Below are 26,180 nucleotides of genomic sequence, written 5' to 3' on the forward strand. Positions count from 1 at the left end.
ACACCTCTCTCTCCCTGTTTCCACCTCTTGCCTGCTTGAAATAGGATTTGCATCTCTGTGGGTGGGTTGTGGTTAGTGCAAACCTAATCATTTCTCCCCTAGCCTCAGAAATCTTTATGTTTTGTCATGAACCTTTGCAAGAAGTTTCCTCACTGACAATTGTTTCTCTTCCCTAAACAGTGGGAAGTGTTGTCACCCCACCTGCCAGTGCCTGAGTCTCCCTGCTTTAGATGCAAGAGGCTCCCCAGTGTGTGTCTGTTCTTAGTTCTCAGACTGATCAGACTGCTATCCCAAGGGAACTGATAGAGCCTTGGGGTTGGTGTTACACGTGCTTAGAAGAAACACAGAGGGAAAGCTGCATGCCCTCCCCACCGCCTCGCCCCACTAGACATGGGCTCAGTCTCTCAGTTCTGCCACGTGGTGGCACCATACTCCCCAGAGAGCACTGATAAATCAGAGCCCAGGGGATGGGGAAAGGGGTGGGTTGGATGCTGGAGGACTTGGCAACTATCTAGGGTGAGGAAAGTGAAAGGAACAGGAAATGTTTAACTTGGAATAAAGAGGGTTAAAGGGGCATAGACCCCCAGCCTTCAAATACGTCCAGGGGAGCAGGAAGCATCCTCCATACCCCTTGTGATCCCAGAGGAGGAAGTGAGAGAGAAGCCGGGAGGGAGGAACGGATCCCTCTCACCCTCAGAGCCGCAGCTGTGGGGCTTTGGGCCCTATCCCCACCTTTCCTCCTCCAGGGGATCTTCCCAACCCACGGATCGAACCCATGTCTCTTATGTCCCCTGCATTGGCAGGTGGTTCTCTACCACTAACACCGCCTGGGAAGCCCCATTCCAAAAGGTAAGAATAACAAGTATTATTCCATCTTTGCCATATCTGCTAAGCGTTTCTTTCTTTTTTCCTTTCTCTGTTTCTATGTTTCTCTGAGCATGTCTCTGTTGATGAGGGGTTTGCCCCATGTTTGAATGTCACCCTCTACATCTCTTGTGTCCTTGTCTTTCCTTTCTGGTTGTCTGTCTGTCTGTCTCTTATTTTCTCTTGGCTTCCCTCTTCTCACCTACCAACACTCAACTTCCCCTACCTCATCTTTTTTTCAAGTAGCATTGTCTTACACACACACACACACACACACACACATACACATATTTAATTTGCTTCATCAAGGTAAAATTTACACATATAAAATTCACTCACTTTTTAAAACACTTTTTAATTTAATAGATGTATTCATTTTTGGCGGTGCTGGGTCTCCCTTGCTGGGTGATGAGCAGGAGCTTTCTCTAGTTGCGGTGTGAGGCTGCTCTTGATGCAGAGCATGGCCTCCAGGGTGTGAGGCTGCTCTTGATGCAGAGCATGGCCTCCAGGGTGTGAGGCTTCAGTAGTTGTGGCGCATGGGCTTGGTTGCCCCATGGCATGTGGACCACTTTGCTTTCTATCACTGTTTTCTTGCCTTTTCTAGAATGTTGTATAAATGATATGTAGTTTTTGTGCTTGGCTTCTTTCACTCAGCATAATGCCTTTGAGATTCACCTGTTCTCATACATATCTGTAGTCCATTCCTTTTTGTTACTGAGTAGTATTCCATTTTATGAATGTATCACAATTTGCAGTATTCACCATGTAGATATTCATCTACTCACCAGTTGATGGATATTAGGGTTGTTTCCAGTTTGGGTCAATAAGAATAAAGCTGCTATGAACATTCATGTAGCAGCCTTTTATATGGACATAAGTTTTTATTTCTCTTGGGTAAATACCTGTGTATAGAAACACATGTGACATGTATTATTTAACTTTATAAGAGGTTGTCAAACTGCTTTCCAAAGTGGTCGTACTATTTGCATTCCCCCCAGCAATGCCTGAGACATTCTGTTGCTCCACATCTTCACTAACACTTGGTATGGTGAGTCTTTTTAATTTTAATCACTCTAGTGGGTGTATGCTGATATTTCTCTCATTGCAGTTTTAATTTGTATTTTCCTAGAGAGTGAGATCGGAGAAGGCAATGGCACCCCACTCCAGTACTCTTGCCTAGAGAATCCCATGGATGGAGGAGCCTGGTGGGCTGCAGTCCATGGGGTCGCTAAGAGTCAGACACGACTGAGCGACTTCACTTTCACTTCTCACTTTCATGCATTGGAGAAGGAAATGGCAACCCACTCCAGTGTTCTTGCCTGGAGAATCCCAGGGATGGGGGAGCCTGGTGGGCTGCCGTCTATGGGGTCGCACAGAGTCGGACATGACTGAAGCGACTTAGCAGCAGAGAGTGAGATGGTTGGATGGCATCACCAACTCAATGGACATGAGTTTGGGTAAACTCTGGGAGTTGGTGATGGACAGGGAGGCCTGGTGTGCTGCAGTCCATTGGGTCGCAAAGAGTCAGACACGACTAAGTGACTGAACTGAACTGAACTGAGTGACTAATGAGATTGAACATGCTTATTAGCCATTCATACAACTTTTTTGATCAAGTGTCTGTTCATTCTTTTTGTCTATTTCTTTAATTAAGATTAATAATAATAACTAAATTATTACTTATTACTAAATTGTAAGAGTTCTTTTTGTATTTAGCATATAAGACCTTCATCAGATGTATTTGCCAATGTTTACTTCCCAGCCTGTGGCTTGTCTTTTATTTTCTTAACAATGTCTTTTGAAGAGTAAATTTTAAAAAATGTATGAAGTCCAATTGATAATTTCTCCTTTATGGCACATAGATTTTGTGTCTTAAGAAAATTTACCTAACCCAAGTTCACAAAGAATTTGGCCTAGGTTTTCTGCTAGGAATTTAGCCAGAAAGTGATTAGAGCCTAAATCCTGACTCTGTCCAGAATTGCTATAAGTGCCCCATCCCAGCAGGAGCTCAGGTTTCCTTTAACCCACCGCCTCACAACACTTGTCGTTTTCAAGTTTTCTAACATATGCCAATCTAACAGGTAAAAAGTGATATGGCTCTGTTATTTTAATTTGTACACTGTTATGACTGACTTAACTCAGAGTGGCTTTTATCTCTGTGACTTCCAGTTGGTATTTTTCTCTGGTGTATCCTCAATTGAAAGTATTTCCCAGGCCCTTTTTCATGCTTCCCACAAGTATCATTTGGTCCTTCTGCCTGGTTTATTGTCATCACTAATGGCAATCAGATGTAATCAGAGGCAAACAAATTCTTTCCCCCTGTCATTGGCTTACGTGGTGAGTGGTATCATTGTTTTTTTTTATCAGGAAGCTGCCATCCGCAGGGCTTTTGCTCCTACATGCTTGCTTTATTTTTAATTGCAATAATTAATTAAACTGCTAGACTTTTTAGTCATCATATTTGGGGCTCTGTACTCAAGCAGGGAAACCATTCCTTTCTCAAGATGTTTGCTGCTTACTAATAACATTGAAAAGTCATCATTATTCTGTCTTTCTCCTCTCTGGAAGGACTGATGCTGAAGCTGAAACTCCAATACTTTGGCCACTTGATGTGAAAAACTGACTCATTTGAAAAGACCTTGATGCTGGGAAAGATTGAAGGTGGGAGGAGAAGTGGACAACAGAGGATGAGATGGTTGAATGGCATCATCAACTCAATGGACATGAGTTTGAGTAAACTCTGGGAGTTAGTGATGGACAGGGAGGCCTGGCGTGCTGCAGTCCATGGGGGTCACAAAGAGTCGGACACAACTGAGCGACTGAACTGAACTAAACCTCTCTGGAAAAGACAGATGTGGCTGCATGAATTACTTGTTTTAGTGTCCAAGGCTGTGTCTTGAACATGTGTGCAATTCTGTGAGCTGGGTCAGGCTATGCTGTGGAAGAAGTTGGCTCAAAAGTAGAATTTGGAAAATGAATAGTACTCTGTCCAAATACTCTCTCAGTAACAAACCAAATAAAGAATGATATAAATCTCCTCTAAGGACTTTAAAGAGAAAGGAAAAAACCCACAGAGGACTGATCTCCAACTAACTTAAAAAATATTTTCTTGGCTGCACTGCACAGCATGTGTTATCTTAGTTCCCTGAGCAGAGATCAAACCTGTGCCCCTTGCATTAGAAGCATAGAGTCTTAACCACTAGATTGCCAGTGAAGTCCCATCTAACTAATTTTTTTCTTCAACAAATTCCAACTGTAATATGCTGGAGCCTGGAAGCTCAGTGATAACAAGCCCCAGCCCCCGCATTCCACAGTCTCTCCAAGAGACAAAGGCTGCCAGCCGTAACACGTGTAGAAAGTTGAAGCTCGGGATAAGTCATAAGCAAAGCTGGAGGGCATGTGCAGGAGGAGTAGACTTTCTGCTGGGAGTGGGGTGAAGGCACCAGGGGAGGCTTCAGGGGAGGAGGCCATTGAGCTGAATGTGGGGGAGAAGTATTTTGTCAGGGAAACAATGAAGAGTAAGGATTCTTGGTAGGTGGGTTTGGAGGACAGCAGAAGGCTAGAAGGCGGGGATGCAGGGTGGACCTGGGCATGGAGGGTGGAGGTGGGAGAAGAGGTTGAAAAGGGCAGTTATGACGCCATGATCCCCCAGGGCAGGATGAGACCTTGAACCCGTGCTAGAAGTCATACGCATGGATGATACCTGGAGTTTCTTGTGTAATATTTCCTTTCAAGTTTTGCCCTTTCAGTGGGGCCTACCCTGAGGACCCTATGAAAGACTTCAACCCACTCCCTAGCATCCCCAGCCCCTCTATCCTTTCTATAGTTCTCATCACTGAATAACATACTATATACAATTATTTATGAATTTAGTATTTTTATTCCTTGACTAGAGTATAAGCTTTGAGAGCAGGGATTTTCTTTTGTTTACTAATGTATCTAAAACTGTGCCTCATATATCATAAATGCTCAATAAATATTTGCTGAATGAATGGATGTGGAAGCTGGAGACATTCCCCCATCTGTCAGCCCCTTCCCAGAACTTGACATTTCTGATAGCTGGCAGGAGGTGTGATAGTTTTCTAATGTTGCATAACAAATTACTACAAACTCAGGGGTTTAAAACAACACATAAGGGACTTCCCTGGTGGTCCAGGGACTCTAAGCTTCCTCTGCAGGGGGCGCGGGTTCCATCCCTGGTCAGGGAACTAAGATCCCACATGCCACGTGGTGCAGCCAGAAGAATAAGTAACTGGCCAAAAAAAAAAAAAAAAGAATAAGTAACTGAAACACATGTTTTATCTCAGCTTCTATGGGTCAGGAATCCCAGCAAAGCTTATCTGAGTCTACTACTTAGGGTCTCATAAAACTGTAATCAAGGTGTTAGTTGGTATAACTGAGTCACTTTGCTGTACAGCAGAAATTAACACATTATATATTAACTATTAACATTGTGTATTAACTTCAATTAAAGAAAAGGTGTCAGCTGGGGCTGAATCTCACTGGAGGCTCTGCTGAGGAAGGGTCCATTTCCAAAATTCTCTCGAGTTGTCCGCAGAGCCTAGTTCCTGAGGCTACATGCTTCAGAGCTTCAGTTTCTTGTTGGCTGTTGGCTGGAGGCTATTCTTAGCTCCTAGGGCCCTTCTGCAGTTCCTTGGCATGTGGGATTCCCCAATGTGACCACTTGCTTCTCGAAAGCTAGCAAGGGAGACAGAAATTCCAACAAGACAGGCACTTCAGGGTTATGTAACCTAATAATGTAACTATACACATGTACACATGTAGTCACCTACATCCTGCCACCTTTGCCTTATGGTGGAATCAAGTGAGCCCCAAGTTCTTACCCACACTCAACAGGAGGGGATCACACAAGGGCATGAACAGCAGAAGGTGGGATCAGAGGGACCATTGTGACAGAAAGTCCACCTCAAGAGGTGACAGCTGGAGGTGATGCCCCTCCTTTGAATGCAGGCAGTCCCTCAGTCTTATGCACACCTCAGCCTCTGCAACGTGTTAGAGTCATTTGCATATGTTAAATATGCATTACATATTTACATACGCTTCTCCCACAAGATTGGGGGACAGAAATCATTCTCTCTTCTCTTTAGAGTCAGTGTATAGCACAGAACCTGGTACATAGGAAGTCATTGTTTGAGATGAATGGGTAGAAGGATGGATGGATGATAGATGGATGATGGATGGATGGATGGATAGATAGTGAATGGATGTATGAGATATGAATGGAAAAAAAGGCAGAAAATAAAGGAAATTATGGTAACAAAACAAGGTGAAGGCAAAGCACCTGGACAGGAGTGTGGCCCTCACCTGACAGTGAGCCACACACTTGAAATAACAAGGTATAAGCACTGAAGAATTGATGCTTTTTAACTGTGGTGTTGGAGAAGACTCTTGAGAGTCCCTTGGACTGCAAGGAGATCCAACCAGTCCATCCTAAAGGAGACCAGTCCTGGGTGTTCACTGGAAGGACTGATGTTGAGGCTGAAACTCCAATACTTTGGCCACCTCATGCCAAGGGTTGACTCATTGGAAAAGACCCTGATGCTGGGAGGGGTTGGGGGCAGGAGGAGAAGGGGACGACAGAGGATGAGATGGCTGGATGGCATCACCAACTCGATGCACATGAGTTTGAGTGAACTCCAGGAGTTGGTGATGGACAGGGAGGCCTGGCATGCTGCGATTCATGGGGTCGCAAAGAGTTGGACACGACTGAGCGACTGAACTGAACTGAACTGAAGCAGCAGGTATGGATCTGTTCACAGTCCCCAGCCTCATTCCTGGAACTGTCACCTGGATGCTTGCCAGCAGGGCAGACAAGAGACCAGAGGCAAGCAGCCCAGATCTTTCCCAGATCTTCTGTTTTCTCTTCAGTAAATAGGAGTGAAGAAAATCACGAGGGATGTTCAAGTGTTCCACATGCAAAGACACGAGTGAAATCCCACAGCTCTCTGTGACTTTGGCAGGCCTGGAGGTAATTTCCTAAGAAATAAGCTGCAGGAAGAAAGCATTACTTGGTAATCCTCTCCAAGGCTCAAGGGAATACTTTTGATAACAAAAGATTTTCAAAGTGCTTCATGCAATAAACGTTGAGCTTTGACCTGAGACTCCTTGAGCTCCCGCTGCAGTGGTGGAGTGGTGGTGAATCCAGGCCTTGGTGTCCGAGTCCAACATGGAAGCCAGGTCACAGGAACACCTGTGCAAGAGTGGGGTCTTGGGCTGCGGTTCCTCTGTCAGAATTGCCCAGCTACCCTAGGACAGACTCTAATGATGATACTTACATGTTCTCCACGCAGTAATGCCTCATGGGAGGAAAGACGGTGACAATTTCTGGCTGACAGCTATAGGCTGGGTGACCTTGGGTTAGAACTTTACATGTGCCTATATTTTTTCCCCTTTTGCTTGAATATTTATGATTTCTTTTGTTCACTCGACCCATGACAGGTCATTTGCTCTGTCAGGTAAAGGCCATTAATAGCCAAGGTGAGTGAACTGTGACAAGGCCACACCAGAGGCCTACACTATTTATGTCTGTGCTAATCAGGGCCAGACAGGAAGGCTGAGGAACACCACTGTCTTTCGAGGTGACAACTGAGCCTTTGCATCAGTGTATGTTTGTAAAAATCTTTATAGCAGAAATCTGTGAAAGGTTTAGTGCTTAGTTTCCTGGACATTGATGAACCACAGAAACTCCAGATATTCTGACCCAAGAAGAAATGTCAGATTCCAGGATAAAAGGCACTAACATTTTTCCTCTTTTAAAATTTAAAATGAAATTTAGTGCCATCTAGTAAGGAGTGTATATTTTTAGGTATTTTGAGGACATATAGGCAAAGTGATTTCAGAAATAATAGGATACATGGAAAGATGTAGAAGCTGAATCAAGTGCTGCCCTCAAGGGCACTAACTCTTAAAAAGGCATTAGTCAAGGCTATGGTTTTTCCTGTGGTCATGTATGGATGTGACAGTCGGACTGTGAAGAAGGCTGAGCACCGAAGAATTGATGCTTTTGAACTGTGGTGTTGGAGAAGACTCTTGAGAGTCCCTTGGACTGCAAGGAGATCCAACCAGTCCATCCTGAAGGAGATCAGCCCTGGGATTTCTTTGGAAGGAATGATGCTAAAGCTGAAACTCCAGTACTTTGGCCACCTCATGCGAAGAGTTGACTCATTGGAAAAGACTCTGATGCTGGGAGGGATTGGGGGCAGGAGGAGAAGGGGACAACAGAGGATGAGATGGCTGGATGGCATCACTGACTCGATGGACGTGAGTCTGGGTGAACTCGGGGAGTTGGTTATGGACAGGGAGGCCTGGCGTGCTGCGATTCATGGGGTCGCAAAGAGTTGGACACGACTGAGCAACTGAACTGAACTGAACTGAGTCTGGATTTCTCTTCCTGTTTTCTTTATAACCTATCAACCTACCACCACCAAGCTAAAGGAGTTTACAGCAAATTTGGAAAAGGCAACGAATCACAATGGGATCTTATTTATCAAAATTGCCCTAAGAGCAAAACAGTAAGCAGAACTTGAAATTTCCCAACACAGTGTTCATCCTTGTTTTGAAAGTAATGTCCTCGTTTAAGAAGAAAGGGGCTTTCATCTGTTTTTCATCACATTGGTTCATTTCTTAGCTTTCTGTCTGAGTTCTTACTCTCTTCTGTAGAATTCCAAACACGAGGAGCATTGTTCCTCTGGATCCAAAACCAGTTCCTTGACCTGAAAATATCATGAGAAACATTAGAAGACCACTAGCTCCCTGCTGGGGTCTCTGTGTCCTGAGTCCACACTTCAGGCCCCAATCTTTAAAAGCTGACTTAGCACATATGGGTAGCTTTTGTATAAAAGCATCACTTAAGTACTGATTCTCCCACTGGGTGCATAGCACGTTGCTTAGCACACTGAGGGGACACTAAAAGATTAAATTCAGGGTGCTTACACTCTGGGGACAGTTGTGAATTATTCCAGGGTCACTGGGAACCCCTGACCAGGGAAATGATTCTCACTGGGGAGCATTTCCAACTCAGGTAATACGTGATGTTCATAGCCAGTCTGAATGGATTCATCCTGGATTCCTTGCAAGTGTCAAAGAAAATGCAGAGCCATCAGCTCACTCATTTCCCCAGAATGGGCTAGTCTATCAGGTTTTCTGTGAAGGAAGAAGTGCATCCTACCACACACACACACACACACATGCACGTGCATGCACACACACGCACACACACGCACACACGCGTGCTCCAGTTGTTGGTCCCAAGCATGTGCTGCATATTCTCTCAGGGTCAGCTTGTGTCCCATCCTTTCCCCTGCTGTTGTTTAGTTGCTAAGTTGTGTCCCCTGATTCCTATCTTAATGGAGAGGTTTTTGATGGCACAGCCTGAACTCACTCTCAATAACTCATTCTTAGTAAACCATCTCTGTTGGAGTGAAAGGCTTGCTTTCCATGTATTTCCCCCTTTCAACATCAAATCAAAACGAAAGAAAAAGAAAAAAATAGGACTGTTCTCCCACTGTTCTTCCAGTTAATATTATATGACTGTCTCTTTCCTCCTGAACATGGGTCTCCCAAACCACTAGCTTTCCATCTTTATTTATATTTCTCCTTAAGAGATTTAACTGCAGTGGAGTATTTTTCAAATGGATTAACACTTAATGGGTTTGTATCTTTTTGACTTTCTAATATTTAAATATGCACTTGGATTACTAAGGCCTTCCTCATCTATCTTACTGGAATAGGTCCTACCCTCCTGTCCTCCTGGCCAACTTTTCTCTGTTTACACAGCCCCACTCATTTTTAAAATCTAATTTTGTTTGTCTATGTGAATTTCTGGTCTGTCCTCCCCTGTTGGGCTGTAAGCTTCACGAGGGAAGGAACACATCTGTCTTCCCTGTGTATCCCCAGCACCTAGCAGAGTGTCTACCGTATAAGACATCCTTAATAAATATTTGTTGAATGGATAAATAAAGTAGAACATTCATAACTGATGTATCACTGAACTAATTAAATTTAAATAAAATAAATTTAAGGATTTCCCTGGTAGCTCAGTTGGTAAAGAATCTGCCTGCAGTGCAGGAGACCTGGGTTCAATCCCTGGGTCAGGAAGATCCCCTGGAGAAGGAAATGGCAACCCACTCCAGTATTCTTGCCTGGAGAATTCTATGGCCAGAGGAGCCAGGCGGGCTACAGTCTATGAGATCGCAAGAGTCGGACATAACTTAGTGACTAAACCACCACCAACAAACATAAATAAATTTCCTTAGTTAATTAAAGGGGAAATACTGCAGATGGTGACTGCAGCCATGAAATTAAAAGACGCTTGCTCCTTGGAAGGAAAGTTATGACCAACCTAGATAGCATATTCAAAAGCAGAGACATTACTTTGCCAAAAAATGTTCGTTTAGTCAAGGCTATGGTTTTTCCTGTGGTCATGTATGGATGTGAGAGTTGGACTGTGAAGAAGGCTGAGCGCCGAAGAATTGATGCTTTTGAACTGTGGTGTTGGAGAAGACTCTTAAGAGTCCCTTGGACTGCAAGGAGATCCAACCAGTCCATTCTAAGGAGATCAGCCCTGGGATTTCTTTGGAAGGAATGATGCTAAAGCTGAAACTCCAGTACTTTGGCCACCTCATGCGAAGAGTTGACTCATTGGAAAAGACTCTGATGCTGGGAGGGATTGGGGGCAGGAGGAGAAGGTGACGACAGAGGATGAGATGGCTGGATGGCGTCACTGACTCGATGGACATGAGTCTGAGTGAACTCCGGGAGTTGGTGATGGACAGGGAGGCCTGGTGTGCTGCGATTCATGGGGTTGCAAAGAGTTGGACACAACTGAGCGACTGATCTGATCTGATCTGATGGGGTAAAGGAGAGTGGATAGCATGCAATGCCAGATATGTCAGAATCAGGTTTTTTGGAGACTGGAGTAGAGTGCACCAGAGGTAACAGAGCTGACGAGTCAGACAAAGGTGTCCGTTATCATGAGGGCAAATGCCCACCACTGTCCAGGAGTCAGGGAGGCCAAGGGAGGACTTAGGGGAAGGGAGGGCAGATATGGGCCTGGTCAGTGCTTCATGCCAATGAGATGGGCCAGCAGATAAACAACTAGACAAAATGACTGCTGCTTCACCCCCAGCCTGCAAATCTCACATAAGAATCCCTCTTGTGATCCACCCGATCCAAAAACATGTAGGAAGGGCAAGTGTGATGTAGTCTAGCCAAGTGAGCACATAAAAAGCCTCTATAACAGGCACTCATGATTGTTGAATGAATTAATGAAAGAGCTGGCATGCAGCAAGAGGCCTTTGGCATCTGGCCTCACCAGAATGATCACTCCATGAGGGATGGGATTTTTGTTGATTTCATTCATCACTGTATTCCCGACACCTTAGAATGATGCCTGGCCCGTGTGGGTGCTTAAGAAAATTTTGTGGAATGAATATTGAATGGTTCTGGTCCAAAGTCAAAGGGACTTGTGTGGAGTCATTAGAAGACACAACTGGATGAAAATTTTTCTTTGATACAGAGTGTGGGAAATGAATGAGGAGCCATTTTATACATTTAGCATAAATAAGCATGAAGTGAAACGAAGGGGAAACCATATTCCTTCTCTTACAACGTCTCTCAAGGGAGCAAAATATAAAATCACCGTAGTGACAATGGAGCGTGTCATTGTAGTGACGGTGGAGCATATAATTATATATCAATTATACAGAAACTTGTCTACTGAGAGCCAAGAATCCTGGCTAAGGGGGAAGAGAGGGGAAAGGAAGGGTGGGTTAGAAGCATTTGATTTGTGGCCTTCCTCCAGGTCCACGTGGGAAGGTACAAAGCAGAGTAAATCCTAGAAGGGGCCTTGACCTGCTGTGAAACCTGACAGGCCACGGATGCCACAGGGCCAGAGCCTTTCAGTTACAACCAGACGGTACCCTGAGGCAGACTCCTGGAACTTAGTCCTGGAAGAGTTCAAGGTTTAGCTCAAATCTTCCACTTCTCTGTTGGAAGGTGTCTGTTGGAAGTTCTTACATGAACTCTGATGCACTTGGAGTCTCTCTTTCACCTTTTTGTCTCCCTACCTCTCAATTTTTGTTTTGATCTCAATTTTATTTCAAAACATATTTGCTTCTCTATAACGCTTCTATAATTCTATACAGTATATTAGAAATGCCAAATAGTAACCATGGTTCTCTCTGGCTGGTGGAATTGCTGGCTTTCATATACTTTTTTGTTTGTGCTTTCTTGTGTTTTCCACTTTTTTGAAACATGAATTACCTCTAAAATCACACACAAAAAAACAGTACAAAAGTACTTTTCAATATAATAAGTAAGGGTGGCTAGAACAATGAAACGGAGATATATTGTTTGTATGTTTTTAAAATAAATATTGCCAGCAGCATCTTATATCTCAGCATGAACAACTTGTAGATGCTACTTCTAAGCTACAATGTCATTGGTGACTGAGACACCTGTGATGTATGAACAATTTGGTTCTTGTACTTGGTGCATGGATGTATGCTAAGTTGCTTCAGTCATGTCCAACTATTTGTGACCCTATAGCCTGTATCCTGCCAGGCTCCTCTGTCCATGGGATTCTCCAGGCAAGAATACTGGAGTGGGTTGATCTCCAGGGGATCTTCCTGACACAGGGATTGAACCCATGTCTCTTATGTCTCCTACATTGGCAAGCGGGTTCTTTACCACCACCACCACCAGGGAAGATCATTTGGTACTGAATTTCTTCTAGATGTAGCACCTGGGGAAGTTTATTATCAGTTAAATGTTGTTGGTTTTCAACTTGGTTTAGACTTTCTTTGATCTTTATCAGTTCAGTTCAGTCTCTCAGTCACATCGACTCTTTGCGACCCATGGACATGCCAGTCTTCCGTGTCCATCACCAACTCCCAGAGCTTGCTCAAATTCATGTCCATCCAGTCAGTAATGCCATTTAACCATCTCACCTTCTGTCATCCCCTTCTCCTCCTGCCTTCAGTCTTTCCCAGAATTAGGGTCTTTTTGAATGAGTCAGCCCTTCGAATCAGGTGGCCAAAATATTGGAGCTTCAGCTTCAGCATCAGTCCTTCCATTGAATATTCAGGATTGATTTCCTTTAGTACTGACTGGTTTGATCTTCTTGTAGTCCAAGGGACTCTCAAAAGTCTTCTGCATCATCACAGCTCAAAAGCATCAATTCTTTGGCGCTCAGCTTTCTTTATGGTTCAATTCTCACATCCATACATGACTACTGGAAAAATCATAGCTTTGATTAGATGGACCTTTGTCACAAAAGTAATGTCTCTGCTTTATAATATTCTGTCTAGGTTGGTTATAGCTTTTCTTCCAAGGAGCAAGTGTCTTTTAACTTCATGGCTGCAGTCACCATCTGCAGTGATTTTGGAACCCCCCAAAATAAAATCTCTCACTGTTTCCATTGTTTCTCCATCTATTTGCCATGAAGTGATGGGACTGGATGCCATGATCTTCGTTTTTGAGAGGCTCTTCAGTTCCTCTTTGCTTTCTGCCATAGGGGTAGTATCATCTGCATATCTGAAGTTATTGATATTTCTCCTGGCAATCTTGATTCCAGCTTGTGCTTCATCCAGCCCAGCGTTTCTCATGATGTACTCTGCATATAAGTTAAATAAGCAGGGTCACAATATACAGCTCTCAGCCACATACAGTCACATAGATATATAATTTATATATCAGTGAGAAACCCTCATTCTCAAATAATCAGTTCTTCAGTTTAGTGTAAGAATCTACCAGACCATTTGAGTCCTGCAAATAAACTAACCTGTGGAATTCTGGAATGTTCCCATTCTCGGTCAGTCACTTTGTACTGGAGAGACAGACCTTTATATTTACCAAGTGTCCACTAGATTGAGTGTGAAACAAATTCATAGGGGTAAGAGCGTGAAAACAGCACACAGAGGAAATTTTTCTGGTGTCAAAACAAACTCTGTGAGGACAAAATGTACTTGGAGTTTGACTCTATCTCTTCTGTCTCACGGTGGGTTATTGCAGTTCATCAGGAAAATAGTTTGGAGTTTGCAAAACCACAAGTCTGTGCTGCTTGGCTTTCTCACAGCTCCTTGGTGACTGTAAGATAGGTTTATAACTACACTCTGGATTGCACAACTATTATTATCCCCATCAGGGAAACAGTGCAGAAAAATAGAACCTGTGTTTGCGTTGTCTATTTCATGTAAACAATTGCATTTTAAGAAAATAGCATATGCTATTTACCCATGACTAAGTCCTCTCCTGATACTGAGGATCTGCAGCACATGGTTTCAAGATGGAGGCATCTTCCCCATCTGTATGCTCCACACCCCCTCCTTTCTCACTTCATAGCCTGTCCCTTTGGCTCTCTACTCCCATGATGGGTGCATACATAGAAAAGAAAAGGGGAGCCAGTGAGTCTTGGTGCTTCTGAGGAGGCCCATGGAAGGTGAAGTGCAGCCAGTGGACTTAAAGATGTGACCAGAGTTATGTAGGGATCTAAGGATTTTCATGGTTCCTAAGTTAATGTGGGAGAAGGAAATGGCAACCCCCTCCAGTACTCTTGCCTGGAAAATTCCATGGATGGAGGAGCCTGGTAGGCTACAGTCCATGGGGTCGCAGAGTCAGACACAACTGAGTGACTTCACTTTCTTTCTTTCTATAGTTCCTTTTGGAGAAGGAAATGGCAACCCACTCCAGTGTTCTTGCCTGGAGAATCCCATGGACAGAGGGACCTGGTAGGCTGCAGTCTATGGGGTTGCAAAGAGTTGGCCACAACTAAGCAACTAACACACACACACACACACACACACACACACAAGCTAATGTGACCTTTCCCTCACTTTCCTTTCTTACTCCCCCAACTTATCTGGGGTCCTGTCTTCGTCCCACAACACAGTCATAGAATGTTAAAGTGGCAAGAAAGGATGAACTTGATCTGGGCAGAGGAAGTTCCTTGCCAAGGTCAGCTACAAACTGATGACAAAGCTTGGCCTAGAACCTTCCAGTCTCGATTCACAGACCTGTGCTTTTTCCAGAAGCCCTAATGGGAAAAGGATTCTTTAACTGAGCTGTTAAGGAGATTCTGACAGATTCTTTTATTTTTCTTTACTTGACTGTGTCAGCTCTTAGTTGCAGCATGCAGAATCTTTCATTGCATGGGCCCCAAAGCATTTGAACTCAGTAGTTGTGGGTGTGCAGGCTTACTTGCCCCAGGCATGAGGGATTTAGTTCCCCTAGCAGGGATTGAACCCATGTTCCTTGGGTTGGAGGGTGGATTCTTAACCACTGGACCACCAGGGAAGTCCGTCTCACAGATTCTTGACTGTAAATAATAATGGCCTGTCTAGATACCAAAAGTGAAATAAGATAAAATGGGATAAACCTTAGTTGGCTATAACATCGTTGAGAGGAGACTATGAATTCCCTCATCCCTGAGACTCTCAGGGATCTGAGTAGGGTCTAGTATCACCAAGAACAAGTTCAGTCACATGAATCCTTCTTCCTTCTGCTGTCCACCCAGTAACCATTCACAGCATGACTCATCTGTAACATGTTTAGCTATACTGCTGCTACTGCTAAGTCGCTTCAGTCGTGTCTGACTCTGTGCGACCCCATAGACAGCAGCCCACCAGGTTCCCCCGTCCCTGGGATTCTCCAGGCAAGAACACCGGAGTGGGTTGCCATTTCCTTCTCCAATGCATGAAAGTGAAAGGTGAAAGTGAAGTCGCTCAGTCGTGTCTGACTCTTAGCGACCCCATGGACTGCAGCCCACCAGGCTCCTCCATCCATGGGATTTTCCAAGCAAGAGTACTGGAGTGGGGTGCCATTGCCTTCTGCGTGTTTAGCTATGGGTCTCTGTAAAATTCTAGATGCTCAGGAAAGGAAGAGGCCTTAAAGAGCATACAGAATAACCACATGTTTGGGTGTATAGGAAATCACATACGTTAGAAGGAGCTGCAGGTCTAAAGGCAGCCTCCTATGCCTATGTCCACAGATCCCTGTGGGACTTGAAGATCTGGCAGTTTTCTGGTTAGTTAATCTGAACAGGTAGCTGTTAAGCCATGTATTTCAAGGCAGAATGTTCACTATGCCACTTGCGTTATTCTGTTTGGCAGTCTACATTGCAGGACTCTTATATAGTTGAGCTAGAAATCCCCCTGCCCACTTATCCAGTTTTCTAATCTGAAGTCCTGTGGGGATCCCTCGGCTCTGCAGGATGTCCTAATGTAGCCGTTTATCCCCTGAGCCATTTCCTTGGCCTATGCTGTCCCTGGACCAGAGATGTACTTCCTCCCAACCCTGCACAGATGCGGTGGGAGGCCTGGTACAGCGACCTGGGCTGGGCTGACCCCGCCACCCCATCTGCTCACAGGAACAGTGCTTCCTTTGTACCATTGTTTGCTTTTTTGTTTTTTGGTGGTTGTTTTTTTCTTTTTTTTAACTTTCTCCTTCTCCCCAGTTTCAAATCCAGTCCCTCAGGGCTTCAGTCCCTGCCCAAGCATATCCCCACACCACGACTTGTAATTATTCCCTAAGCAGGTCATGGATATCTTTTCAGATAACCCTCCTGAAGTGGGAAGGTCCTGAGAAATCCAGTCAGATGGAGGCACCAGCTCCTGGAAAATTGCACAGCTCTGAGTCCTGGCTAGTGGGAGAGGAGGGGAAGGGGTAAATTGGGTTGATGCCTAAATCTTCAGGCTGTCTGTTGGGTGCTTTGGAGTGAGTTAGGGTGAATCTCAACGAAGTGAAATTCTCAAGCCGGGATAGTTATTATGATAACAAGAAGGTCATCTCAAGCCAAACTGTAGAGAAAAAAGGCAGAGTGTGTGTGTGTGTGCATCCCTTAGGCTTGTGAGGTCAGACCCTCCTTCAGGCCCCGCAGACTTTCTTCAGGGGAGCCCCTCTTTGGCCCTTTTAAGAAAATCACTGGCCTCCTGGTCATGATCGAAACCTCCCTATTTGGAGCTCTTTGGTTTACATATTTTTCTTTTAAAAGTTGAGTTTGTTCTCCTAAATTTTTGTTGATCTAACTATATCAAAGCAGACCAGTCCAAAGACACAGGAGTTGCCAGGAAAGCAGACATTGGATCGTTAAAGGCAAAATGTATTTAAGGCATGTTTACTTGAGAGTTCACGACACCAAAGATAAGAGAATTTCTGGCTGACAGGTTAGCAGGCTTTTTCCCTAAAGACTAGGGCCCCCAGTAGTCCCAAGTACCCAGAGTGGTTCCTGCAAGGCTGAGCTAGGCACCTGAGATGCTAAGGGTCCCAGCTTTGTCCTTCTCTTGGGTATGGCTGGGGGAGGGGGAAGGTATGAGACCATGTGCAACCCCCAGATGGGCAGAACAGAGTTGCCCAGGGCCCTTCACAGCAGGATGCAGAGTTCCTGAGTCTTTAGGAGTTTGTGTCATTAATGGCCATGTTCAGCTTCTTCTACAAGGGCAACTGATTCAGGTGAGAGAGGCTGAGAAACAAGTGACCAGAGCAATCTACTCAGAGGGGAAAGGAGCCAGAACAGTGAAGTCCCCAATGACAGGGATTTGACCTTCTTCATCTTGTCTTCCTGCTGCCTAGCAAAATGAGTAGTCTTTATGAAGTGCTCAGTAAACATTTATTAAATTAATAAATGATTGACTTATGAGAACAGATCAAAGATTTGGGCCTGGGATTGGGAAGACAGAAGGAAGTCAGTCTGAGGGGATTAGTCAGAAACCTCAAGGGAATCTTGGTGAGTCTCAGAATCTTTGACTCAATAGAGAAGGTCCCTTTGATACAAGACCCACATCCAAATGCAGCTCCCACTAAGGTTGTGACGTATGTCATGAGCTGATGACATGTGAACCTTCTCAGGTCAGATTAGATGGCGGCCTGAGGTAAGGCGTTGCCTCTGGGGAAGGAGAGAAAAGACGAAATGGAAATTTAGGAGGCTGGATGGAGGGAATTTGGAGACAAAGAATGTAGGGGTTGAAGACACGTGACTCAAAGGTAAAAGTAATATAGAGGTAGTACCTGTATCACAGGGTTCCTGTTTGCAGTAGGTGCATGTTATTTGAGCACCATTAGTTAGGGCTTCCCAAGTGGTGCTAGTGGTAAAGACCTTTCCTGCCAATGGACGAAATGTAAGAGACGTGAGTTCAATTCCTGGGTCAGGAAGATCCCCTGGAGGCGGGCATGGCAACCCACTCGAGTATTCTTGCCTGGACAATGCCATGGACAGAGGGGCCTGGCAGGCTACAGTCCATGGGGTCACACAGAGTTGGATACGATTGAAGTGACTTAGCACAGATGTATGCACGCCCTTAGTTAGGTTCTTAATAAAAACAGCTTTCCTCCTCCTCCTCCACCTCCTCCTCCTCCACCTCCTCCTCGTCCTCATCCCTCTCCATAAAGGTAAGACTATCCCACCCGAAAACCTCAAGGTGCCCACCCCAGGGAGGCCCTACCAGTGGTCCGAATCTCATGACTGAAGGTCATGGACACACCCCTGCCTCTACTGGTCCCCACTGAACAGATAGAAATAAAAGTGTCTTCTCTCCAGGGCTGCACCAGAAAACCCTGAAAGCCATTCTCTCGCAGTCAGAATGTGTTCTTTGTTTTTCTGAGACAGAACCAACATCTCTGTAAGGCACAAAGAGGGAGCTTGACTCAGAAGCCGAGCAGACGCTGTGGGCTGAGACATGGCTGGCCAGGGGCAGCTGGGGCTGAGCCCCCGATATTTCAGTCCTTGTCGTTGTGCAAACTACGACAGCGTACGAGAGACCTTTCTAAAACCCGAACTCGTGTATTTCCAAATGTCAGGACCACATTCAGCCTCAGACCTCTCCAAACATACTCATCCTAAAGCTCTCCCAAAGTGTCTATGAGGCCTCGCAGGGAACTGAGAAGGACTGGACATGTGTCTGGCCTCATTTCTGTTTCTTTCCCCCCAAACATTTTCATGCCATCATTTACTCAACAAACATTTACCATGCTCCTACTTTGCGCCAGGCACCATTCTGGAAGCTGGACCTTCAGAGAAATGAAGCCACATCCCTTCCCACATACAGCCTTGTAGGGAAGATGGGCAAACCACAGACCAGAATGCTGGGGGGGCGGGTGTTAGAGAGGTGTTTTTAAAGCAGCCCTGGGAGCACAGAGAAGGCCACAGAGCACAGCCAGACTTTCAGATAAAACCTTCTGGAGGACCAGCAAGAGGTGACCAGGTAAAGAGGACAGGGAGGGATTCCAGGTAAGGGAGAAGCAAGCAGGATGGTCAAAGGCAAGGAAAAACATGACTCAGTGGTTCTCACCTCCCTGCACATTGAAATCATCAGCAGAGTTTTTTTTTTTTTTTTTTTAAGTATAATTTATTTACAATGTTGTGTTAGTTTCTGGTGTGTAACAAGGTGATTCAGATATATTCTTTTTCATATTCTTTCCCATATGGTATATTAGAGGATATTGAATATAGTTCTCTGTGCTATATAGTAGGACCTTGTTGCTTGTCTATTTTATATGTAATAGTACGTATCTGTTAATTCCAGATGGTTCAGCCCCTCTACTTGATGAAGATAGTATGTGAGAGCCTGGAGTTGGGCTCTCTCCCTCTGCCACCTAGGCCCCAGCCCATGTGTGATGCTCCATCACCTCCTGTTCATTGACCTCTTTCACCTGCATTGGGGAATTGCCCTTCACTCCTCCAAACTCATTTGGACTTCGTTAAAAGAAATAATTCTCTCCCAGAAGGCTTCCCTGGTAGCTCAGATGGTAAACAATCTGCCTGCAATGTTGGAGACCCAAGTTGAATCCATGGGTCAGGAAGATCCCATAGAGTAGGAAATGGCACGCCACTCCAGTATTCTTGCCTGGAGAATCCCATGGACAGAGAAGCTGTGGGCTATAGTCCTTGGGGTCACAAAGAGTCAGACACAACTGAGCAACTAACACTTTCACTTTTAGAAGGTATGTGAGTGGACACTCTGTCGAATCAAACAGGGATCCCAGAGATCCTCTGGCAGGTTCCTACCTGCTTTGTGTCATGGACCCACTGACAGTTTGGCAAAAATGCCCATAAATGCATAAAACAAAAGAAGATCACAAAAGAATTCAGTGTTATTGAAATAGGATTCTGTCAACCTCCCATGGAGATCCTTGGATGCCATGTTATAAGCACCTGATAGTCAAACCCTGGACTGAAAGCTTGGTAGACTCTCCAAAGTCAGCCAGCTAAGAAATAAGAGAGCTGAGGCAAGAACCCTGTGTTTCTATTCCTGAACCTGTGCTCTGCTCATTAATCTATTTATTATCTTAGAAAATTGAACTCTTACTGTTTCTGCACTTAAAAACTGCTGACTTTTAGTCCCACTGAAAGGCATGGAGGTAGCCCCTCTGGGCCTGTATATATTCTTAAGAACTGACCTCACTTTGTATTGGATTATAAAACTGTACAAAGATTGTTTCCCAGGAAACATCTGGAAAGTCTTAAGGCCACAATAACCTGACTGAGGATTCACCTAGTACACTGGTAACTGGTAGCATATGTCCCAGCTCCTGGAATTTGTTGGATGACTGTGTTGAGGGATGGACTAGCTGGATGGGTTCAATTCCTCTGCTTTCAGGGGGCCTTTATCAAGGAGTCCAGAACACTAGTTACTGAGCCTGGTGCAGAAAACAGCCTCCTGCTTGCCTTAACAAGTCTCAGGAATTAGTAAGCAGTTGGTGAGAATGTTGGAAGGTATTAACCACCCCACCCCCCAACCAATCTCCCAGTGAAACTTTCACCCCTTTCTTTGCTGGGGCAATAGAATATAATGGGTAAAAGTATGGACTTGGAGTCCCACATTAGGTTTAAATTCTCACTTCATCACTTTATATATTTTTTGAAACTTTTTGTTTGTTTGTTTTGGAGTATAGCCAATTAACAATGTTGTGATGATTTCAGGTAAACAACTTAGGGACTCAGCCATATATATACATCACTTCATCACTTTAGAAAAGTTACATGACCACCTTTTCCCACCTCAGTTTTTTCATCTCTCTAATAGGACTAATTCTGCTTTGCGGAGTGTGTAGCGGTTAGAGCTAATATAAGGACAGCACCATATAAGACCTAGTGTTGCCGTGTTCAATTGTCAGGAGCTATAATCACAATTAGTTCTAGGTTGAACCCTGCACCTTCCCCATTCTGTCTCTTAATGAATGAAGCAGGTATTAAGGCATGTGTCATTAGCAGAATGACTGGGCTCAAAGAAGTACATTTACCATGATCAGAGCAGACCAATTTAGCTTCTCCAACAGATCTCAGCAAGATAAGTGACTTGATCACAGTCACATGGAGAGAAAGCCCCACATCTTTTTGCCACCAGATCCAAACACCTCCCTACATCTGGTTGCCTCCCCTCTGCCTCCCCTTCTGTTTCTGTGAACCCAGATCCCTTGTTCCTCTCAAAAGTCAGCCTCTTTACTGTCTCTGGATCCCATACCACTTTGCTGCTCAGGATTGCTCTTGCAGTCTCCCTTTCTCTTACATAGTCAGTAGTCCTCTTTTGTGGAAGCGTCCTCATGGGCATGCTCTGAGAACCTCCCTCAAACTCCATGTCTCCCTTCAGCTAACTCATTTCTCTACTTTCCTTCAACTTCAAAAATGAGTTGCAATTTCCACGTCCCTTCCTTAACACACTCAAAGTGGGTTTCTATTCCCATTATCCGGAGATTGCTGCTGTCAAGGTAATCAGTGAACTCCATCTGATAAATCCAGGGGCCACTTCTTCATTCTTGTCTCTTTTGAACTTTCAGCACACTTGATTATTTTTTCCTTGAAACATTTTCTTCCCTTGGCTCTGTTCTTCCCTCGGCTCAGGACAGGATAGCCCACCATCTTCCTTCACTTCTGTCTCCTTTATTAGCTCCTTCTCCTCTACTCAGTCTCTCTAAGTTAGAGAGTAGCAGGGATCTGTCCTGAGCATCCTTTACTCCCATTTCTGTGTGCTCTCTAGCCCCATCAACTCTGAAGACCATCTATATGCTTATGATTCCAAAATTTCTGCCTCTAGCCATGACTTTTTCCTAAACATGACTTGAGTGTCCAAATGCCTTTTTCACATTCCCACATGGATATCTAACCAGCGACTCAGATATAATTTACCCATGAAGAACTCGAGTTTTCCTCCCACACTTGCTCCTTCCTCAGTTCCTAGTCTTAGTCATTAGCATGAGTGTTCACCCAGTTGTTCAACCTGTAAATCTAGGAGTCAGCCTTGATTCCTTTCTTTCTTCATCATCTTCATCCAGTGGATTGGCAAGTTTTGTCCAATTTATGTCCAAAACATATTCCAAATTCATCTGCTTCTCTCCATTTTCATTAAAGTCACTGATGTCCAAGCCACCATTACCTCAATGACTACACTAGCTTTCCAGCTGATCCACCTGGAACCACTCTACCATCCATTCTTGACAAGGTAGCCGGAATAATCTTGTCACTCTTCTGCAGAAAACCTTCCCGTGGTTTCCCATTGTACTTGAAATAAAGTCCAAATTCCTTAAAGCAAGATGTTACATGGCTTCTGCCTAGCTCTTCAAAGTCATTTCAAATCACTTTCCACTCATCTCTCCACTCAAGCAATACTGGTCTTTTTGTCCCATGAAAACCCGAAATCTATTTCTACCTTAGGACTTTTGCACTGGGTGTTCATCCTGGAATATTCTTCCTCAGGATCCTTGAATGACTGTTTACTTTTTATATTAGTGACTCACACTTCAGCTGAAATGTCAGTACTCAGAGACGCCCTTCCTGACCTCAAAACTGAGGTAGCCCATCCAGTCATTCCCTATGACATCAACCTATTCTCTCATATATGTTTTCCTCTCTGTGTGTCTGACTCTTTTCTGGATGGTAAGTCCCAGAAGAGCTAGGATCTTGTCACCATTACATCTGCAGGACTTAGAACAGTGCCTGAACACAGAAGTGCTTGATATTTGTTGAAAGTGTGAATGAGTGGATAACTGAGTTAGTAACAGAGTGAAGACCAGTACCAGGCCTCCTGCCTTCCAGTTCTGTGGTCCTCTCCCTGTGCCATGTCAAGCTGCAATTTTCACCAGTTTGATTGTTTTCTTGCTGTTCAGCAGATGCTTGGCATCCTTCAATTCACAACTGGTTCCAGCTCCTAGTGATAAAGGAAATAGCCACAAAGGAACAGGAAGGAAAGAGGGCATCTGAATAAATCAGGAGGCATGTGGTCATCCCCACAAATAATGAGAATTAAACATTCAGTCATCCAATAACATTTAGTAAGCGCTTACTATGTGCCAGGCATTATGCAATTTACCAGGGACAAAAAGACAAACCTACCCTGAAGGATGTGCTAGTCTCCAGAAGGAGATGGTGGGCCTTGTGGTGATGTCTGCATGGTGTGATGGGCTTGAGAACAAAGTAACACGTGCTGTGGAAACACAAAGCCGAGAATTAGGACCATAACACCGAGTGGGCAAGAATTCAGGAGCACAGCCAGAGAGTGGAATTTTTGAACTGTCTTAAGGAGTGAATACCTGTAATCGACAACTCATAGTTTATGCTTTCACATGAAAAGAACAGTTGTTTTTTCCCTTCATTTTAACTGACAAAAGAAAAATCACATTAGGAAAACATTCAGGATGACTCTGGCAGTTGAAATAACCATTTATTAATAAATAGATAAATTTCCATCAGGGAAATTTTCTTTTTTAAAGACGGGATAGTTCTCTGTTTCTTGCTATGAAAAATCCACCAAAACAATTATATCTTCCTTGAGGGTCTTATGGTGAAAACACTGAAGCAATTACCTATATGATGAAAGATTACCCAGCTGAAGAACTACTTCCCTATTAAACCACAGGCCATCTCCTTGAAAAAAAAAAAAAAAATGTGCTGTCAGGTAAAGACAAGGTTTTATAGCAAATGAGAGAATGAAGTAGATCTACGTGAATTGATATCAACAGACATTATTCCACGAAAATAAGAAAGTTTTGGAACACTGGTTATTCTTGATATTATTGTTATTATGTTGGGATTTGTCTATGACTTCCTAGAAGAATAAATGCAAATATAACAATCTCTGAGGTGTGGGATTATGAGACACTTAAACTTTCTGAGGCCTACATTTGGTACTATTTTAATTGTTTACAACAATGTGTGCTATTTTGGAAAAAGTAAAGATCTTTTAGAACACCGGTCTGATTGGTTTTATGATGCTTAAGAACTTGTGCTTGGCTCTATGTTCCAGAAACATATAAAAAGAGGATTTCCCTAAATTATATCACTTGCCAACATTTACAGAAGAAAATAAACTGAGACCCAGAAAGATGATTTGATTTTTCTCATACTGTGACTGCTAGTACCTTCAGCTCCACAGTTCTTGATTTCGTGCTGAGCATTAAAATATATAAGTATATCAATCTTAACTTACATATTTGGAACTTTAGCAACATTGCTTTGTGGAAAACTGTGCGATTATTTAGTGTAATAGTTATAGACCAGCAGTACTTTGCCCAGAAAACAATTTAACTAGAAGTCTCTTGAATATTACTACTAGTTTCTTCTGCATATCTTAGAATACTCAGTGAGTTTTTTGAATAGGTAGGCCGCTTCCATTCAGTTCTTAAGTAGTTATTGAGCACTTAAGCTATCTGTGCTGTGCTGTGCTTAGTTGCCCAATTCTTCATGATTCCCTGGATGATAGCCTATCTGGCTCCTCTGTCCATGGGATTCTTAAGGCAAGAATACTGGAGTGGGTTGCCATGCCCTCCTCTAGGGGATCTTCCCAACCCAGGAATCGAACCCAGGTCTCCTGCATTGCAGGCAGATTCTTCACCATCTGAGTTACCAGGGAGTGAGTAGTTTATCCCCTCTCCAAGAGGTTTTCCTAAACCAGGAATCAAACTGGGGTCTACTGCACTGCAGGCAGATTTTTACCAGCTGAGCTACCAGGAAGCCCTTAAGATATCTAGCCACTAGCAACGAGGCAAATTCTCTGCACTCGTGGAGCTTAGCTCCCACTGAGAAAAACACAATAAGCAGAAGAAAACAAAAATGAAGGATATAATTTCAGGTAAAGATATAGTAAGGATGTGATGAACCAAGTAAAATGATAGTGACAGGAGTGCTATTTTTGAAAGGTCAGGAAGGCCTTTAAAGGAAGTGACATTAGATCAGAGACCTGGAGGGAGGGAGGGAGACGGCCACTGAGTTCTGAGTGGAAAGCATTAAGGAGTACAGTCAGAGTCACTGCCCTGAACAGAAAGAATTCCTTCTTTTCCTTAGAAAGTAAATATCTCAAAGAAAGAGCTTTTAAAGTTTGGTATGTTACAGTTTCACTCTTGTGATGTTTATAATGATAATGTTTATAAGGCCTAGTGCTGTGAATTTCTCTCTATTGCTTACAAATTTGAGAATGAATTGTGTTTAGGAATGTAAGTCTGTTATAAAAGTACTGTCTTATCTAAATGCCACCTTCTGCCAAATGTGATATATAGATAGATAGATGCAATGGAATGTTACTCAGCCATAAAAAAGCATGAAATAATGCCATTTGTAGCAACATGGATGGACCTAGAGATCATCACAGAAAGTAAGAAAGTCAGAAAGAGAAACAAATACCGTATGATGTCACTTATATGTGGAATCTAAAGTACAACATCAATGAATTTATCTATGAAACAGAAAGGGATTCACAGACATGGAGAACAGACTTGTGTTTGCCAAGGAGGAGGAAAGGTGGAAGGAGAGAAGGATTGGGAGTTTGGGATTAGCAGATGCAAACGATTACATATAGGATGAATAAGCAGCAAGGTCCCACTGTACAGCGAGGGAAACTATATTCAACATCCTGTAATAAGCCATAATGGAAAAGAATATGAAAAGGAATATATATGTGTAACTGAGCCACCTTGCTGTACAGCAGAAAGTAATACAACATTGCGAATCAACTATACTTCAATAAAACAATAAAAGAAAACCCTCTGCATATTCACAAAGGCATAGAATCCAATTCCTAAGAAAGAATCTTTCCAAAGCTGGTCATTCCAAAGAGAGAGAAGAAGCCCAACCAAAAGTGCCCCAGAGCTTACAACTGCACTTTCCCCCTCTCCCGCCCCCATTCCCTCTCTCACCCCGAGCAGAACAGACTGCCTAGAATTTGTAGCTGGGAGGGTCATCCAAGGCACAGAGAGAGGAACTGCAGAAGAAGTCTTTGGCGTTCTCCGCTTTTAGCCCTACACACCTATCTCTGGTGGAGATAGAAATGACAATCTGTCCTTCACAGTGGGGAGACTGAAGCTCTGACAAGTGGGTG

The 26,180-nt window shown here is 43.9% G+C and overlaps 2 long non-coding RNA genes across 6 annotated transcripts; one reads left to right on the top strand and one right to left on the bottom strand.

The window, feature by feature from the left end:
• Nucleotides 1-360: 360 nt before the first annotated feature.
• On the top strand, nt 361-4,856 carry LOC132345648 (uncharacterized). The gene is made up of 2 exons (XR_009495068.1): nt 361-849; nt 3,433-4,856. It is a non-coding gene; the product is annotated as an uncharacterized lncRNA (long non-coding RNA).
• On the bottom strand, nt 1,245-26,171 carry LOC101904607 (uncharacterized). 5 transcript variants are annotated; one of them, XR_009495065.1, is made up of 5 exons: nt 25,999-26,171; nt 23,204-23,294; nt 7,161-8,597; nt 6,981-7,075; nt 1,245-6,873 (listed from the first exon to the last, which is right to left on the bottom strand). It is a non-coding gene; the product is annotated as an uncharacterized lncRNA (long non-coding RNA). The 5 variants fall into 5 exon arrangements; XR_009495067.1 differs by having other exon boundaries at nt 1,245-5,562; nt 6,673-6,873; nt 6,981-8,597; XR_009495066.1 differs by adding an exon at nt 12,834-13,498 and having other exon boundaries at nt 6,981-8,597.
• Nucleotides 26,172-26,180: the final 9 nt, after the last annotated feature.

Source organism: Bos taurus, chromosome 1, assembly GCF_002263795.3.
Source record: "Bos taurus isolate L1 Dominette 01449 registration number 42190680 breed Hereford chromosome 1, ARS-UCD2.0, whole genome shotgun sequence".
In the NCBI taxonomy this organism is placed as follows: domain Eukaryota; kingdom Metazoa; phylum Chordata; class Mammalia; order Artiodactyla; family Bovidae; genus Bos; species Bos taurus.